General features: G+C 32.5%; 1 pseudogene; it reads right to left on the reverse strand.

Moving 5' to 3' along the window:
* Window positions 1–434: 434 nt before the first annotated feature.
* On the reverse strand, window positions 435–20050 carry LOC121392330 (annotated as a pseudogene).
* Between the last annotated feature and the right edge of the window lie 87 nt (window positions 20051–20137).

Genomic DNA, 20137 nt, shown 5'->3' on the forward strand with positions numbered 1-20137 from the left:
TTTTTGCTTCTGTTCCATTTTTTTGTAAATTTTGGGAAAGAAGACTTCTCCAAAGCCCTAGAAGTTACTGTCATATATCCTCAATAGTCTGACATTTACCCAATATAACTTGAAAACCAAACATGAATGCTTCTGTTCCAGATAAAACAAAATGTTTCTGTCAATATATACAATAGCTACATTTTATTATAAACTGTCTGTAAGCTACCACTTACTACCACTGTAAGCTTAAATTCGATCTCTAATTAAGAAAAGTTTAGCATTTGTGTCCTCTTTGTCAGAGAAAAATAAGATAGTATATTGTTGTCCAAGACTGTCAAAAAATTAAATTCAACCAATAACTTTTTAAAATTTAACTTTTATGTGTGGTTTATCAACTAAATGAATAATTGTTATATAATCATTGTGCGTACAAGTAAACTGATAGGATTTACCTTCCATGTGTTGGCTATATTTTCCTCATCATATCCAAGTACACTGTCAGGTGTGGGAAACCACTTCACCTCTTTTAACACCAATGGAGTATGAATCTATAGAAATGAAAGTACAGAAATTAAAACATATAAAATCATGGGATTAAAATTTAATGTTATTTACAAAACACTATTGATCAATATTAAATTAATTTAAACATGTATATGTGTCAGATAGGTGTTTTATTTTACTTTATCTTATAACAGGAAGTTATGGTTTATTTAAATAGATTATAATTAACCGTTAGAGTGCTTAGCTAATGATGTGTAGGCAGCCAAGTGTGTTGTCTTTATCTAATATTATGTAGTTTAGTAGGTTGCCTTTACACAATAACACACTTCAATACATGTATATTAATGAATTGTTTAAAGTGACCACACAACACACACATACTCTTTATACTAACCAACCATATTAAGTATAATTACAACATTAAGTATATTCATTACTACAAATTTATATAGATTAAAAGGTGAAGTTTCCTGTACAACAAAACTGGTAATCCTATGTAGTCAACTCATACAAACATAATCAATAAATCATTTAGACCCTAACTCAGGTCCTTAACTTGTGTATTTATAGTATGGGTTGATATGGTTACATTGCCTGGATGTCTACTTATTAGTATGGGTTGATAGGGTTACCTTGCCTGGATGCTACTTATTAGTATGGGTTGATAGGGGTTCCTTGCCTGGATGCTACTTATTAGTATGGGTTGATAGGGTTACCTTGCCTGGCATGCTACTTATTAGTATGGGTTGATACGTAGGTTACCTTGCCTGCATGTACATGTACCCAGGGCAGTGTTGCCCTATTGATACTTGTGAGGCTTGGCACCACTTGCTGTCAACATAACCGTTCAACAAATACAATTTGTATTGTAAGTCTATTGCAGGGTCATGTGGTTATGGTCAGCAGGTCAAGAATAAGAATATCAAGCAAGAAATTCATCTCTTACCATCAGCCAGTCTATCTCAGATGGCTAGCTACCTTATACTAACATACACACATATGTTATAACAATACCATTGAGTACAAACACTGTAAAATAACATATTCATAACCACAAATTACTACAAGTACACACACTAATTGATGTCATATTCTAAAAAGGAACAAACTATTTGTGTGTTGTACTGGGTAGTAAGAAACAAGTCCTAGTTAAAATCACGTACCAAGACAAGTCCACATAGTCTAGTTTAAGTCTCTGTAGACTATCTCTACAAGCACTCTCCACATCACTAGGACTATGATAACAACTCTATATAGAAAACAAAGGAAGATGATTTAATAAATGAGGTAATTTTTAAGACACAAACAGATAAAGTCACATTCAAGAGACAGACATTACAGGGAAGCCAATTAGTTAGTTCTATAAACAGATGACAATACATTTGGATTGTGCCAGACATGAAATCACTCTTCAAGACAATCTTTCTATAAAACTACAGCTGTTAAAACATAGTACATGTGTCTGAATGATTTAACTATGATTATGAAATCATAATGACCAACACAATTTGCTTTACAGATATGATCATTATAAACAAAATAGTAAGGATACATGTACAATATCATCAATGACAATGTGATTTACAATATATATGAACTGACATAAGTACATGTACATTAAGAAGTTGCTCAAGATATATTTGAAATGTTATAGATATCACTTAATCAATTAACTTTACTTATTTACATGACATCTCTTTGAAACTTTACGTGTAATTTAACAAAATATTAATAAATTTTAGGCCTGGATAAAACTAGTTGAAATATTACATTCCAGTATGAGAAAGTCCTTATACCCATAAAGGTAACTATAGTTCAGATAGTACTGCTGTACTTACCATAACTTGTAGTGATGAACATGTCTTCTCTTTTGACCACACCTTCTTTTAAACAACTTCTCTAAAGCCTCTCCAATTTCTTCTTCATTTGATAAATAAAAGCTGTATCAATGTGTCGATAACCTATCTTTACTGCTACTTCCACTGCTGGAGCAGCTATTCCTGGTATTGGATCTTCTTGCCAAGTACTACATAAAAAAAAAACACCAAATAACAAAATTTAACAATCAGGCAACACAAATAGTACATATTAACATTCACATTATTTTGGAAATACTCTCAAACTATAACAATTTATTTGATACTAATCAGAAAATAGTATAATCAGGAAACACACACACACACACATTGAAATTTACACTAGCTAGAAAACGATTGAAGGCATCAATTAGAAATTACAGTAATTACATACCACATAGTTAACTAATAGGACACAAAGTTTACATAGCATGTTAATATAGTATTATTTTAACTATCCTAATATTAAGTGACTATCATATACTAGTAGTAATACAAAGTGTCTCTTGGGAAAATCTATAATAATTTATAATACTAAATTACAAACTAAACATTTTAGAAACACAAAAAAAACAGTCTGCATATTATATAATTGACTTCAATTAATCTATAATAATAAATAACTAATCAAATTCCTTCATTAAAGTTTATAATCCCCTTTAAAACCTGTTAAGAAGTTTATAAATTCCACTTACAAACCTGTAAATGAGGAAATAGTTTTATAATACTATTATAGTGAATAATGTGATGAGTTGTTGTTATAATAGATCATTTGATTATATTAATACAATCAGAGGATTCTGAAATGTTAATGAAGTGCTTTGTGAAAATGTGACAGGTCTTTAAGTGCTTTTGATTAATAGGGGAGTGGTTTTATATTGGTCTGGTCACATAATTTTAAAGCTTTGAGAAAATTAAATTTATTCTTAATTTGTAGGAGTTGTCTCACTACATTGCTCCATTATGTCTCCCAAATAAGCACTTTTATAATATAAGTTGTCACAAGTGTACATAAATTGCTATACAAACCTCATGCTTCAGCCCTCAGTTCATAAATGCCTCCACCTTATAACCAATACATAAATAATGCAGGGTACAGTTGTACCCAGTGAATAAGTGTGACATTAGGATGGTCATCACACAAATACTAAAACAATACTGGTGGTACTAGCAAAATCACCAGCAAATATCAACTATTAGTCAATAAATGTATGCAACAAGGAACTTTTAGATTATAACTCACCCTAGCCAGTGTGGGCATTCGTACACCATTGTTAAGGACTACCTATAATAGAAAGGATAGAATAATTTCTAGTATAACACCTGTGTGTACTTCCTATCTCACCGTATTTTGCCATAGTTGAGGATAAAGATGATGATAAGGCAACTAGATAATCAGCCACACCTACGTCATAACAGTTATTGATAATAGTAATATAATAAGAAGTTAATTGATTGATTATTAATAACAGTACATTATCTGGTATTGTGTTAGTAATGTCTCGATATAAAAAACAGTGACAATAAAGTAACTAAAATAATAATAATAAAATCTTCTAACAAATGTGACTTTGAATACCCTCTAAAGTTTGATTGAAATATCCTGCTCATAAAAAATGACCGTTCCTTCTTCTTTGGGACTTTATATCTCAGTCTAAAACGATAGTTGAAACAGTAGTCCAACATTTAGTGGTACATCATAATGACTCATGTACCCATTTTTTACAAGTTGCACACCATGAACATCACCTGATATCATTGCTGAGGTTTCACTATTACTTTATGATTGGGATGTGACTTGGCATCAGTTATTGGATCACCACTTCGTAAAGTGTAAGTAACATAACGTGGCCACTTCATTTTGTCACATTTCTCTGAAAATTTTACATCTGGAAGACTAATTCCATCACTCCAAAATACTGTATGAAAGAAGACATATGATGCTGCTTTTGGGCTTGATCTTTCTAACACAGGAAGTAAGTCAGTTATTTTTACATATTTTTTCTCTTGAGGTATAATAAATTCATCAATATCAGTTAAAGCAAGGTACTTGACACGATATAGATTACGATAGATACATTCATTGATAAGACCAGTTTGTCCCCAAGCTACAGTAAGTCCAGACAGTACAGCTTTTTTTATTTAGTCCAGTCAAGTACCTCCACAGTGCAGCATTGATATAAGGTAATAAAATGTCATTAAATGACTCTGGAACACTCTGGAAATAAACAGTAATAATTTCTGCACCTAGTGCTAAGTTTAATTCTATCCAATCTATTAACAACTGAGGGTCATTCAAATTATAAAGAGGTTGGTGAAGACAAATGCCAAAAGTGTAGTTTTTGCTTACAACTGATTGTACTGGAAATGAGGGACTGATAAATTGACACATTGTGCATTAGTGGTGAGTTTAATTTGCAATGGAATTTCAGATGGAATTTTAGAGCTGGTTTTTAGTAAATAGAGACCCAAAATCGACGCCATTTTGGTACAACTTGACCAACTGTGTCCATCTACTAACTTTATACAAATTGATGATCTCATATATCATAGTCTAATAGAGCATACAAATAGGTTTCTTGTAAACTTCTTTAAGTCATGCAATACTAATAAATAAAATAGTTACATCACTCTTGTTTCTTTCATCATAAAAAGCCAGACGTCTAATCTGAAGTGAAAAATCAGGGATAAAAATAAAAATATCATTATGGTTATATGAACTGTTAACTAATATCGTATTAAAAAGCACGAAGCTCATTTTTAAATATCTTTTTACAATATAAAAATGTTTGCAATAGGTCAATGTAAAGTTGTTTGAACTGTTCATTTTTACTGACAAATCACATGTATTAACCCTCACTACTTACTGGTTGAGAGTTAGAGTACTATTGTCAGTCTGTCTATCTGTCTGTTCCAAAACCATTTACTTTGTATGCATTATGTAATTTTCTATATAATTTATTGAAAACTTTGTACAAATGCTTCCCTCTCAAATTATGGTAATTTGCTTACATTGATCTGCTAGGTCTTCCACGTCTATTAATGAATATTTAATCCTTACTGGTCATTCAGTTACAGTATTTGCTTTGTGTATGAATATTGGCTGGCAATGCATTTCAAATTGTTCTAACTTGTTAACATCAGTGTGTACAGCTTCACAGAAAAAGCCAAAACTATTTGTTGTTGTAGATCAAAAAAAATCTGTCAAAGGAAAACAAACCTTGAAAAAGTAAGAAAGACTCTTCAAAAAAGCACATGCAAGACAGAACAAGCATTTGGTTTATTCTACATCAGAAGGTATAGTTAGGAATGGGTTTTACTTCAGCTCAAACTTCACAACCATCAGAAACTCAATCTATGTTACCTTTAGAGATTCAATATAATAAACTGCTCTAACAGCTTACTACAAAGTTTAAGGTGTATTATTGATAATAATCTACTAATAATAATTAGTTTGAAGCCAAACTTCCCAAGTCATAACAATGCTAATAACACATGTCGCCATGTGAGTCATAGCATGCTCAAGGTTTAAATGTTCCTTTGATTTTTGATACATGTATTACAGTATTACAGACTCAACCAAAATGTATTTACTATATGCATTAATGTAAGTATCACTTACCACAAAATACTGGTTAATGTGAACCCATAACTTGTTAAGTGGAGCTGGATGATAAAATAGAGACTCAATTCGCTTGACATCTAAAATAAAATGTCAGATTACAGAACTATACAACTAATAACGACATCAAGACTGTACATAAATTAATAGAGTCTATAAACTTCTTTGTATTCATCCTTTGTTATCTATAGACCTACATAACTAATGTACAATATATACACTGGATAATGGAGCAGTATAACACTTTTAACTATGGAAAGCAGGCATACCACTCAAACCTTAATGAACCAATCTCCACTAAACACTTTGTTGGCAAATTATGGTACAATTGATTTGTTGAAGACAATAATATTTACACATGTAATAAATATATGACTTCTATTGTTAAAAGTGAGAGACATCTGCATGTATTCTACACTAGTGTCTTTATGTACTCTCAGAAAGTCAGTAAATAGCTGATAAGAGCTTATACTCTCAGCCCTAGACCTACACAACACTACACAGTCCTGAGTTTTAATTTTGTGAAGTGCCAAACTGCCAGCTTACTTCGCGATCTTGTGGCTTCATTTTGAGTATTGTGAAGTCTATAGATTGCCAACTATAACTAGACAAGTTATCAATAGGACTAAAGCAACTGCAATGACTAATCCAGCCACAAGCACCGTTTAAGAAGTATTAACGACATTCCTTTGTATTTCAATCAGTCACAAAACGTATGTATGTAAGTCATGGTCAGACCCAGCCCTATGATTGAACGACAGACTTATTCACTGCATTTACTTTTCCTTTTTCCCTACCTTGAATTTATATAACTATACCATACTATAAACCTCCTGTTTTTAGTTTGGTACAAATATTGTTTGTTCAGTTATGTTGTCTATAGTAACTTTTATCTGATTATATTTTATATACAATCATTTATATTTATATTTTGTTTCTTCCTGTAGATAGATTACCTCTTCTTAGATATGAATCAAGAGACAGTGTGACTGCTATCACTGCACTTCTCTTAAGCACTATGTTCAATAAACTAGATACATTAAAAATAGAGTAAAAGCCATATTAATTTTTAATCATGCTCAGCTAGAAGGTGGACTACCTATAATAGAAAGGATAGAATAGTTTCTAGTATAACGTCTGTGGTGTCTCACGGTATTTGCCATAGTTAAGGATAAAGATGAGCAACTAGATAATCAGCCACACCTATATCATAACAGTTATTGATATAATAAGTTGATTGATTATAATAACAGTACATTTTCTGATCTTGTGTTATTAATGTCTTGATATAAAAAGACATAATAACAATAAAGTAACTAAAATAATAATACAATATTCTAACAAATGTGACTTTGAATACCCCTCTAAAGTTTGATTGAAATATCTGCTCATAAGAAATGATCGTTCTTCTTCTTTGAGACTTCATATCTCAGTCTAGAACGATAATGAAACAGTAGTCCAACATTTAGTGGAACATCATACTGTCTCTTGAAGCCATTTTTTACAAGTAGTGCACCATGAAACATCACCTGATATCATTGCTTGAGGTTTCACTATTACTTTATGATTGGGATGTGACTTGGCATCAGTTATTGGATTCACCACTTCGTAAAGTGTAAGTAACATAAGTGGCCACTTCATTTTGTCACATTTCTCTGAAAATTTTACATCTGGAAGACTAATTCCATCACTCCAAATACTGTATGAAAGAAGACATATGATGCTGCTTTTGGGCTTGATCTTTCTAACACAGGAAGTAAGTCAGTTATTTTTACATATTTTTTCTCTTGAGGTATAATAAATCATCAATATCGATTAAAGCAAGGTACTTGACACGATATAAATTACGATAGATACATTCATTGATAAGACCAGTTTGTCCCCCAAGCTACAGTAAGTCCAAGACAGTACAGCATTTATGTTCCAGTCAAGTACCTCCACAGTGTAGCATTGATATAAAGGTAATAAAATGTCATAAAATGACTCTGGAACACTCTGGAAAATAAACAGTAATAATTTCTGCACCTAGTGCTAAGTTTAATTCTATCCAATCTATAACAACTGAGGGTCATTCAAATTATAAAGAGGTTGGTGAAGACAAATGCCAAAGTATAGTTTTTGCTTACATTTGATTGTACTGGAAATGAGACTGATAAATTGACACATTGTTCATTAGTGGAGAGTTTAATTTCTAATGGAATTTCAGTTGGAATTTTAGAGCTGGTTTTTAGTAAATAAGAGATCAAAAATTGATTCCATTTGGTACAAATTGACCTACATGTGTCCATACTACTAACTTTACACAAATTGATGATCTGTTATCATAGTCTAATAGAGCATATAAATCAGGTTTTTGTTAAACTTCTTTAAGTCATGCATACTAATAAATAATATAGTTACATCACTCTTGTTTCTTTCATCATAATAAGCCAGACGGTTAATCTGAAGTGAAAATCAGACATAAAATAAAAATATCTTTATGGTTATATGAACTGTTAACTAATTATCATATTAAAAGCACGAAGCTCATTTTTAAATATCTTTTTACAATATAAAAATGTTTGCAATAGGTCAATGTAAAGTTGTTTGAATGTTCAATTTTTACTGACAAATCCACATGTATTAACCCTCACTACTTACTGGTTGAGAATTAGAGTACTATTGTCAGTCTGTTTATCTGTCTGTTCCAAAAAGCATTTACTTTGTATGCATTATGTAATTTTCTACATATTAAAAACTTGTAAAAAGCTTCCCTCTCAAATTATGGTAATTGCTTACCTTGATCTGCTAAGGTCTTCACATCTATTAATGAATATTTAATACTCACTGTTCATTCAGTTACAGTATTTGCTTTGTGTATGGATATTGGCTGGCAATGCATTTCAAATTGTTCTAACTTGTTAACATCAGTGTGTACAGCTTCACAGAAAAAGCCAAAACTATTTGTTGTTTTAGATCAAAAAAAATCTTTCAAAGGAAAACACACCTTGAAAAAGTCAGACTCTTCAAAAAAGCACATGCAAGACAGAACAAGCATTTGGTTATTTCTACATCAGAAGCTATAGTTAGGAATGGCTTTTACTTCAGCTCAACTTCACAACCATCAGAAACTCAATCTATGTATGTTACCTTTAGAGATTCAATATAATAACTACTCCAACCACTTACTACAAAGTTTAAGGTGTATTATTGATAATAATCTACTAATATAATTAGTTTGAAGCCAAACTTCCAAGTCATCAACAATGCTAATAACACATGTGCCATGTGAGTCATAGCATGCTCAAGGTTTAAATGTTCCTTTGATTTTGATACATGTATTACTAGTATTACAGACTCAACAAAATGTATTTACTATATGCATTAATGTAAGTATCACTTACCACAAAATACTGGTTAATGTGAACCCATAACTTGTTAAGTGGAGCTGGATGATAAAATAGAGACTCAATTTCACTTGGCATCTAAAATAAAAATGTCAGATTACAGAACTATACAACTAATAATGACATCAAGACTGTACGTAAATTAATAGAGTCTATAAACTTCTTTGTATTCATCCTTTGTTATCTATAGACCTACATAACTAATGTACATATATACACTGGATAATGGAGCAGTATAACACTTTTAACTATGGAAAGCAGGCATACCACTCAGACCTTAATGAACCAATCTCCACTAACCACTTTGTTGGCAAATTATGGGTACAATTGATTTGTTGAAGACAATAATATTTACACATGTAATAAATATATGACTTTTATTGTTAAAAGTGAGAGACATCTGCATGTATTCTACACTAGTGTCTTTATGTACTCTCAGAAAATCAGTAAATAGCTGATAAGAGCTTATACTCTCAGCCCTAGACCTACACAACACTCACAGTCCTGAGTTTAATTTGTGAAGTGCCCAAACTGCCAGCTTACTTCGCGATCTTGTGGCTTCATTTTGAGTATTGTGAAGTCTATAGATTGCCAACTATAAGCTAGACAAGTTATCAATAGGACTAAAGCAACTGCAATGACTAATCCAGCCACAAGCACACGTTTAAGAAGTATTAACGACCATTCCTTTGTATTTCAATCAGTCACAAAACGTATGTAAGTCGTGGGTCAGACCCAGCCCCTATGATTGAACGACAGACTTATTTCCTCAGACAGACATTCCAATTCCTATTTCTAATTTCAATATAGCGGGGTTATACGGAGTTTTAATGTCGTTCTCGGCTTCTCTAAATAATCGAACTACAAGATACAACCAAAATCAGGGACCCAACCTAACTGGAAACATCTCCCTGACGCTCAATCTAAGAGACGGCTCGTGGTACTCGCGCTCGCGTTTATTAAGTAACAAGAAAAAGCCTAGAAGTGGCGCACATGCCAAAAATGGAATTAGGAATGAGAAATTGGACTCATCAAACTGGATCGTTAATTGGGAATTTTTAAATACGCCAAGGTTCGCGAAGAAATAAGAAAAAGGAATTGGAATGTCCCGTCTGCGGCTTCCTTACTTATTCACTGCATTTACTTTTCCTTTTTTCCCTACCTTGAATTTATATAACTATACCATACTATAAACCTCCTGTTTTAGTTTGGTACAAATATTGTTTGTTCAGTTATGTTGTCTATAGTAACTTTTATCTGATTATATTTATATACAATCATTTATATTTATATTTTTGTTTCTTCCTGTAGATAGATTACCTCTTCTTAGATATGAATCAAGAGACAGTGTGACTGCTATCACTGCACTTCTTTAAGAACTATGTTCAATAAAACTAGATACATTAAAAATAGAGTAAAAGCCATATTCATTTTTAATCATGCTCAGCTAGAAGGTGGACTACCTATAATAGAAAGGATAGAATAGTTTCTAGTATAACGTCTGTGTGTCTCATGGTATTTGCTATAATTGAGGATAAGATGAGCAACTAGATAATCAGCCACACCTATGTCATAACAGTTATTGATATAATAAGAAGTTACTTGATTGATTATTAATAACAGTACATTATCTGATCTTGTGTTATTAATATCTTGATATAAAAAGACATAGTAACAATAAGTAACAAAAATAATAATAAAATCTAACAAATGTGGACTTTGAATACCCTCTAAAGTTTGATTGAAATATCTGCTCATAAGAAATGATCGTTCCTTCTTCTCTGGACTTTATATCTCAGTCTAGAACGATAATGAAACAGTAGTCCAACATTTAGTGGTACATCATAGTGACTCGTGTAGCCATTTTTTACAAGTAGCGCCACCATGAACATCACCTGATATCATGCTGAGGTTTCACTATTACTTTATGATTGGGATGTGACTTGGCATCAGTTATTGGATCACCACTTCGTAAAGTGTAAGTAACATAACGTGGCCACTTCATTTTGTCACATTTCTCTGAAAATTTTACATCTGGAAGACTAACTCCATCACTCCAAAATACTGTATGAAAGAAGACATATGATGCTGCTTTTGGCTTGATCTTTCTAACACAGAAGAAGTAAGTCAGTTATTTTTACATATTTTTTCTCTTGAGGTATAATAAATTCATCAATATCGATTAAAGCAAGGTACTTGACACGATATAGATTACGATAGATACATTCATTGATAAGACCAGTTTGTCCCCAGCTACAGTAAATCCAGACAGTACAGCATTTATGTTCCAGTCAAGTACCTCCACAATGCTAGCATTGATATAGGTAATAAAATGTCATAAAATGACTCTGGAACACTCTGGAAATAAACAGTAATAATTTCTGCACCTAGTGCTAAGTTTAATTCTATCCAATCTATTAACAACTGAGGGTCATTCAAATTATAAAGAGGTGGTGAAGACAAATGCCAAAAGTGTAGTTTTTTGCTTACATTTGATTGTACTTGAAATGAGACTGATAAATTTTCACATTGTACATTAGTGGCGAGATTAATTTCTAATGGAATTTCAGTTGGAATTTTAGAGCTGGTTTTTAGCAAATAAGAGACCCAATATTGACCCCATTTTGGTACAACTGGACCAACCTGTGTCCATACTACTAACTTTACACAAATTGATGATCTCTTATCATCATAGTCTAATAGAGCATATAAATCAGGTTTCTTGTTAAACTTCTTTAAGTCATGCATACTAATAAATAAAATAGTTACATCACTCTTGTTTCTTTCATCATAATAAGCCAGACGTCTAATCTGAAGTGAAAATCAGACATAAAATAAAAATATCATATGGTTATAATTATGAAACTGTTAACTAATTATATATTCATTGTTTTTCTGCCAATACATTTCAATAGACAATCTGGGCAATCCCTACATAGGCACTGCTACCACATCCCTCAGTGTTTTGTTAAATAGTCTTTGACAAGAAAAAAAATGTTTGTATGAATTTGAGAGCCTTTGTTATAACTTAATAAGCTACATGGTAAGCTAAATGTACAACTTATCTAAGGAAAGTTTGTTGTTACATGCAAATTTTGTTAGTTAAGACATTCATCACAACAACTAACAACACTACTCAGTTGCTTTAGAATATTACTGAGACTTTTCATTGCCATAGTTACGACTAAATGCCATAGTAAAAGGGACACGAACTAACTCTAGAATTTTGACACTTTGTTAAAAATGCTTTTCTAAGTTTTTCTACTTGTTAGTTTGATTTGTTTCTACATGTGTTTTAATCCGTCTACATGATAATGTTCTTATTATGTAATAGCAAAATGTAAATTGTAATGTTCTATATGCAAAGTGTTAAATAACAGCTATATGTCATATCACAATGTGGATAAATAGTGTATTGAATTTGTACAGAAAAGAATGAGTCATTAATGAGATAGAATATCAATGAGTGGGATCTGTTGCATCTTATAAGGAATGCATTTCCTATTAAGCCATACATTATAAAGAGTTTTGAGCGTGGTTCAGTTATCATAAAGTAAGGAGACATCCTGCATTATCTACTAAAACGTGTAAAATGTTGTTGTCCTTAAAAAAAAGATTGACTTAATATATATCAGAAAGTTAAGTCATGGCTATGACATTTACTTCAGTTCAAACTTTAAAACCATCAGAAACTCAATCTATATGTTACTTTTAGAGATTCAATATAAAACTGTACTAAAAACCTGTCAATATAATAACTGTACTAAAAACCTGTTAGCCACTACAAAGTTTAAGGTGTATTATTAAGAATAATCAACTATTAATAATTAGTTTGAAGCCATACTTCCAAGTCATCAACAATGCTAATAACACATGTCATCATGTGCGTCATGTGATATAGCACACTCCAGGTTTATATATTCCTTTGATTTAGATATACACCCCCTACTAGTATTACTTACAACTAGACTCAACAAAATCTATTACTATATATGTTATGTTATTATCACTTACCACAAAATACTGGTTAATGCGAACCCATAACTCGCCAAGTGGAGCTGGATGATAAAATAGAGACTCAATTTCAATCTGACCTCTAAAATAAAATGTCAGATTACAGAGCTATGCAGCTAATAATGACATCAAGATTGTAAAAATAAAGTCTCTAAACCTTTTGTATTTATCCTTTGTCATGCATCATCTATATAGACCTACATAACTAATATACATATATACACTAGGAGTAAACATTTTTTTACTTCTAGAAAACATGCATATCACTCAAACTTTAATAAACCAATCCTACATGGTATGGCAAATTATGGATACAATGAAATTGTTGAAGAAAATAATATTTTACACATACAATAAATGACTTTCTATATTAGTACCAGTTACTTCCTAGAATATCAACTCCCAAAATGTCACCTCTCAAAATATCATATCCCAAAATGTCGTCAACTTCTAAAAAATGTCACCTCCTAAAATGCCAACTTACATTACAGTATTAGAATTAGCTTATAGATAATAACTTGGTAAATCTAATAATTTACCAAACAGTAGGCCTTACAAATTTTATTTTAGTATTATAGCCTTATGGTCTTTGATGTTTTTTGTAATACAAGAAGCAATTGCACAAACTAAGTTCATCAAGTCAGATAATTCAGTATATAAAAGGAGTAGTTTAGCAATGTTTACTCTGTTCATGACGGAATGCAGCTTTTTTTTACCACATAAAAATGTGGAAGAGCATTTCTTACTGGAGGATATAGGTATTTTGACTATCAGAAAGGGTAAAGAATTTGGGACATGTTCTGATTGATTATGCCCGACTAAGACCCACAGAGGAGGCTGACGTTGTCAAAGACATCAGAATAAATCACAATCATGTCCCAAACTCTGCTAAAAACAAAACAGAAAAGACAGTAGCTAGGATGAAGAAGAAAGCTTGGATCTGAAGTAATGTAACAAACTATGTCTTTTATAGCATAGTAGTCGACATAGTGGGAGTAGATATTTTGATTATGAGAGTTGATATTCTGAGACCCACCCTAGTGCCTATATGTTTTGGAGACTTTCAGAAAATCAGACAATAGCTGATAGAGAGTATGCTCTCGGCTCCATACCTACACAAGACTCACTGACCTTGAATACAATGTGTTTGTGTGAGTGCATACTGGCCAGCTTACTTCATGATCTTGCTGTATCATTTGGTCACGGAGTATTGTTGATGTCCTTAAATTGCCAACTATAAGCTAGGCATGCTATCAATAGGACTGTTGCAATTGTTATACCTAACAAAGCCACGAGAGAACACGTTTGAGAACTATTAATGACATTTCTATGTCGGAACGGGGAGGTGCCAACTTGATTACTAGAGGTGGGGACCCTGGGCAGGGCAAAATGTTGCACTCAATCGTCTCTTGAATGAATTATTTAAAATTCACTGAAATGTCTCTTTCCCTTCACTAAACAAGCTGGAGAGTTTCATATGCAAAAAATGTCAATGTTTGTCAGGGTCGTATTGTGTAGATGAACCTGGGTCACTATATAAAGTTTTAATTTCTCCTGGGTCATTTTGCCTTAAAAAAGTGACATTGATTCATACAACAGTAAACTCACACAGAAATATCAGTCAGTAGTCCTTGCAAGTATTGTAATCGCTGTATGAAGATGTAGTATTGTAAACTCTCAATAGTCACACCATTACCAGTATATCTATTGTTAATAATGGCAATGGTGTGATGGTCACTTTATTGTATATACACATGCAACATGTATACATGTGTTTACAGGTAACACAAAACATACAATGCCCCCCAAGAACATGGTCTTTAAACTAGCCATATCTCAATGTAAAATGGATGATGTTGCACCCATTGCAGAAATCATCATCACCATGGGACTCCTATGCACACATGGTTAATGCCACATGGTTAATCACACATGGTTAATGCATTCAATTATTGTTGCTTTCCTTTGCAAATCAAATTTAACAAGTAAAATTGTTAGTGTAAGTTAAAATATAAATCACCAAGCTAGAAAAGTAAAGCCAAAGTTTATCAAAAAGTTTTGAAGTTACTATAGTCTTGCATGTACAGATGATGTTTAATGAGGAAGGCCCAGATGGTCACGTATCTTATTTGCCCTGTTTTTTCTTTGTGTTGAAGAAGAGGTCCCCCAATAGCGAAGATCATGTCTCCCATGTAACTGGAGATGGTGGGTCTTGCCCCCCCCCCCCCCCTATCCAGGTTCGAATTACATTATCAAGTTTAACATCATTCCTACAGGACTTTCACTTAAGCCCTGCAAAGTATTGGAATCAACTCTGAGAGCTAAACCAATTGTATTCCATCTAGCACTAAGATCAGCCAATAAATTTAATACATCAAATCTGTCAGGAACTTTCTTAAGGATACCAGCAGTGTTAGCATCTGAAAAAAAGAAACATAAGAATATCTAAGAACGGACATTAATCCTTTTTAACTTATATCTCTATTGACTATAATTCTAAAGTTCAATACAAAAGCATGAAATAATTTGTTATCTACAGATACAAGGGGGGGGGGGGGGGGGGGGGGGGGGGGGGGGGGGGGGGGGGGGGGGGGGGGGGGGGGGGGGGGGAAAGCTGAAATATTATTAATAGAAATGTATTTAGTTAAGTTGATTTCATGACTAGATAGCAGACAGTATGTCAATATATTCAACTATGTGATACTGTACTAGAACTTGCTTGAATGTATATGACTACTCGTTTTATTTAATCGAAAGAGTACCCTTCAATGTAAAAACTGATTGGTTAATGTAACCAATATATGGTGGTTATAATGTTTTCAATGTTAGAGCAGTCTGAGTCTGTTACTAACAATGATTTTAAAAAAATATAAATGTTATCATTTTGTAAACAGCTAAATTCATTTATAATGCTTCTATAGTTTATAAATATGAAATCTTTTCCTAATGCACACACACATTAGTTGTCAAATGAAGGCACCTATCCATTCAAGGATCCATCTGTCTATTAATCTTATTCTACTAATCTTTATTTCGCAAACCTGTCAGAGTAGATTCAATTTTGGCACTACTTGAAGACACACGCTTCCATGTAGCAATATCTGTAATTTTGGCAGATGTAGCATTGTCTTCATAGAAAGTACATTGTGCCCAAACATGTTCTCCTTGCCAAAACAAAGGTCCATAAGGCTCATATTGAAATGGTGCCTCACACCACTTGTGTTCAGGAGAACAAGTTGTGCTAAGAGTGTTTCCAGGGTTGTCAAATACCAGTAGCTCTGAATCGAACTTCACAATTGCTAACAGGAAATATCACTGTGATCTGTGGATTACTTGAGGACACTTTAACAGTGTGTTGTTCATCAAAACGATCTATCCAACGAAACCTTTCGTAGGAGCATCACCACGTAGACGATCTAGTTCCAGTAACTTGGACCTGCAGTTATGCCAGTTTTCTCTAATTTTGTTATAGTCAAACACCACTATGGGTCATATTGATGAAGTACAAATTGTAATATCAGTAGCTCTGAATCAAACTTCACACATTCTTACAGGAAATATCACTGTGGTTTTAAGGGCTTCACTTTAAAATAACACTTAGCTATATTAGGAATAGCTAATATAGAAACTATGTTACTAATAATAACATCACTACTGGTCTGCTAACACTTAAGGGTATCTGTTGACTGTTGTATCTAAAAATACTGCATGTGGTCCTGATTACAACTTTGCTAGTTCCTACATAAGGACTTGCCAAGGCTAAATATGTCATTTAATAGGATTCATTATGGCAATTATGTATGGATGTTGTACTACGCGATGACACACAGCACTGTCAGCTTATCATATATAATGTCTCTCAAGGTATTTACCTTGTGGTTTATTTTGATTGATAGTATTGCTCATTATCAGGAGCTAATCAAGAAATTTGGAGAGAAGTGGAATAATAGGATATGATTAACAACAGGGGGATATGGTGGTATGACAAACCATTTATTGTAGTATACTCAAACCTGAGAGCACATGTCCCTCATTAACAATTCTTGGAAGGGGAGGCACTTGTCCACTATTCCCTAAAGATGATCGTCTTTACTGCATGAGAGACAGTACATAGACACAACCCATGAATACACACTGTACATGTACTTCCCACCAGAAATTGCATGCTATATTTATTAAGAGAGGAGACTGGTAGCCTCTATCCCAATCATCCCTTGTTCATGGTAACACCCTCATGTATTATTTTGAATCAAACAAATTAACATTGTAACAACTCATTATTGAACAATTACTTCAAATAGAGCTAGTCAGTGGATACTGTCATTAAATGGACTCTCTACTCCTATGTTTTGTAACAGTTGAATTAACCATTTCTTTGTGCTGAATCTTCTTTTAAACAAGAACAAATGTTGTGTCTTTGAGCTGTTCTGGAATGATTCGACTTAGTGCTTCACGAGCTCTGAGAAAGAGAGAGTTTTGTTAATAGAGATGTTGTATTTCTGAAATAACAAATATTTGATATATATCATGCTGAAGGCCAAAGAGTCTGTTTAAAAATGCTAGATTGTCCTTTGAAAGATCATCAGTAACAGTTATATTATAGCTGTCCACATTTCATTCAAATTTTACTATCATTCCAATTGCCAACAAACATGATGAAAGGTGAGTGTACTTCTATTAAGTAAATTCCTTATCATGCATCCTTGCTAGAATTATATTCTTCAAAAAATAACAATTATGGTTAGCTTTAGTGTCTTAGTTTGTACCTATGATGATCAGTTAATCTAAGATACATCGTACAACATGTTTTTAGTAATCGAGCTGATGGTTCTTTTGCTAGTGATCCACCCATTTTGTTCTTATAAGAGATATCAACATGATTTACTAATGAAAACATAACATGGTCTGTATAGAAGTGGGGCAAAATTTGTCCAAATATTATATTAATAAAAAAAAAGATTTGACAGTTTGCTGTTATTAACTATTGCTTTAGTTATCAGAGTGTAATAGCAATAGCTTCTCAATGTGACAAATAGGCTACATAATAAGTACTAGAGTCAGAAGACAAAAACGTTTCCATATCATTCAAGAAAAACATTCTAATCAACCTTCTCATTACATTGTTAATAACAAAGCCTTAATGTTGTACAAAAAATATATTAACCATTGACTATCTGTGTAGTACATAGTTTTGTCCTTAGCTACATTGACTTTCAGTAAAGGACCTTTCAGTCCTTGCAAAAATTTCTACTCAATTAAATAGGAGTTTGATCCTACTTGGGATGGACTGTCTTTAGGTATAGTATTGAACTGGCTCACAATTTATACAATATGAGTAATCAAAGCACTTAGGGGATATAGTAACTTGAGTATATTCATTGTGCAGAGTTATTTGATGTCATAACTACAAGAAAAGAAACTCGATAGCACTACTCTACTCATAAGAGGAGACATTTCCATGTAAAGCAGTAAGGTGATTATTTACTCACTAATTGAACATAACCTTACTTCGGGAATAAATTACTGTACCATCTTATGATAATTTATTATTATAATCATTTATTTAGGAAGACATAAAATTTAACTAAAATAAAGAATACCATATAAATTCAAAATGACCTGCTGCTCAATGAACTAACATTTCAATATAGTTCTTACTGGTTCCTTGACTATAGTTTGCTATTAGCTATTTCACTCTATGGACTAGTGACAATAAATCTAATTGAAGTGGTTAGTCTAAGAGATTATGTTACATTTTAATAACTTAGTTTTTTACTGGCTTAGCACAGATTGATATTGTGATATTTCACTTACTAGTAGAATCATAGCCACATGTGTGAATCTTTCATATGTCTGACAAATATAAGCTAGTCCTGTCTCATCTAAGAGTATTTTCTGTAATATGAAAGTGGCCACACAGTTTTAGAGAGTTCACTACCAGATTCCATGATAGAAGACAGAGAGAATTATTTCAGTGGTCAGTAGAAATGAATCACTTCTTGATCATCAGTCCTGCAAGGTATATAGGAAAGACAATATTGATGAACTAATTGATGTACATACACTTGTATATAGTGTATACCTCCTACTCCCTTTTAATTCAAGCTGTGAAGGAAGTATAATTCTATATACTATATGGATGTATGTATATAAGTCATTAACATAATGTAATGTATGATATATGTGTAGAGACCAAAGTATGGATATCAAAATGAGATCATGGTGTTTTATTAAAACTGATAGTAACTGGTCAAAATGTTCAGACGAAATAACCGTAGTTGTGTCCAATAAGTAACTCTTAGTCAAGTAGTCAATTTAGGTTAAAAAGCAATCAGGAAGCCAACCCAATAGAATATAGTCATGTATCAATACCCCTTCTCATGTCATAAATGTTAGCAAAGTAAACTCTATTATAATAACTAGTAAGTAGATGTACAAAGTTAAGGTAAAAAATCTCAATCTTCTAGTCAAACCAATATAATATAGTATGGGATCACATCAAGAGGTATTGATGTAGCATTATACAGTTTGTACATGTAACTATTTATAATAAAAGTAGTTAATATGATGTATATATACGAAGGGTACTTTATAACTAGAGCCCCTACACTCCCTAGACTAGTCAGTCTGAGGTATTCAAATGGTCTATTTTTATCTGCCCACTTACAGTATGTCCAAGAATGGATCTGTGACAGAGAAATAAAGGAATATGACGGTTTAAAAATAAAGAGGAAAAAATTGATACTTAACACATAGACAGTTAAAGAGCTAAC

This window comes from Gigantopelta aegis, unplaced genomic scaffold (genome assembly GCF_016097555.1).
Source record: "Gigantopelta aegis isolate Gae_Host unplaced genomic scaffold, Gae_host_genome ctg3599_pilon_pilon, whole genome shotgun sequence".
Lineage (NCBI taxonomy): Eukaryota > Metazoa > Mollusca > Gastropoda > Neomphalida > Peltospiridae > Gigantopelta > Gigantopelta aegis.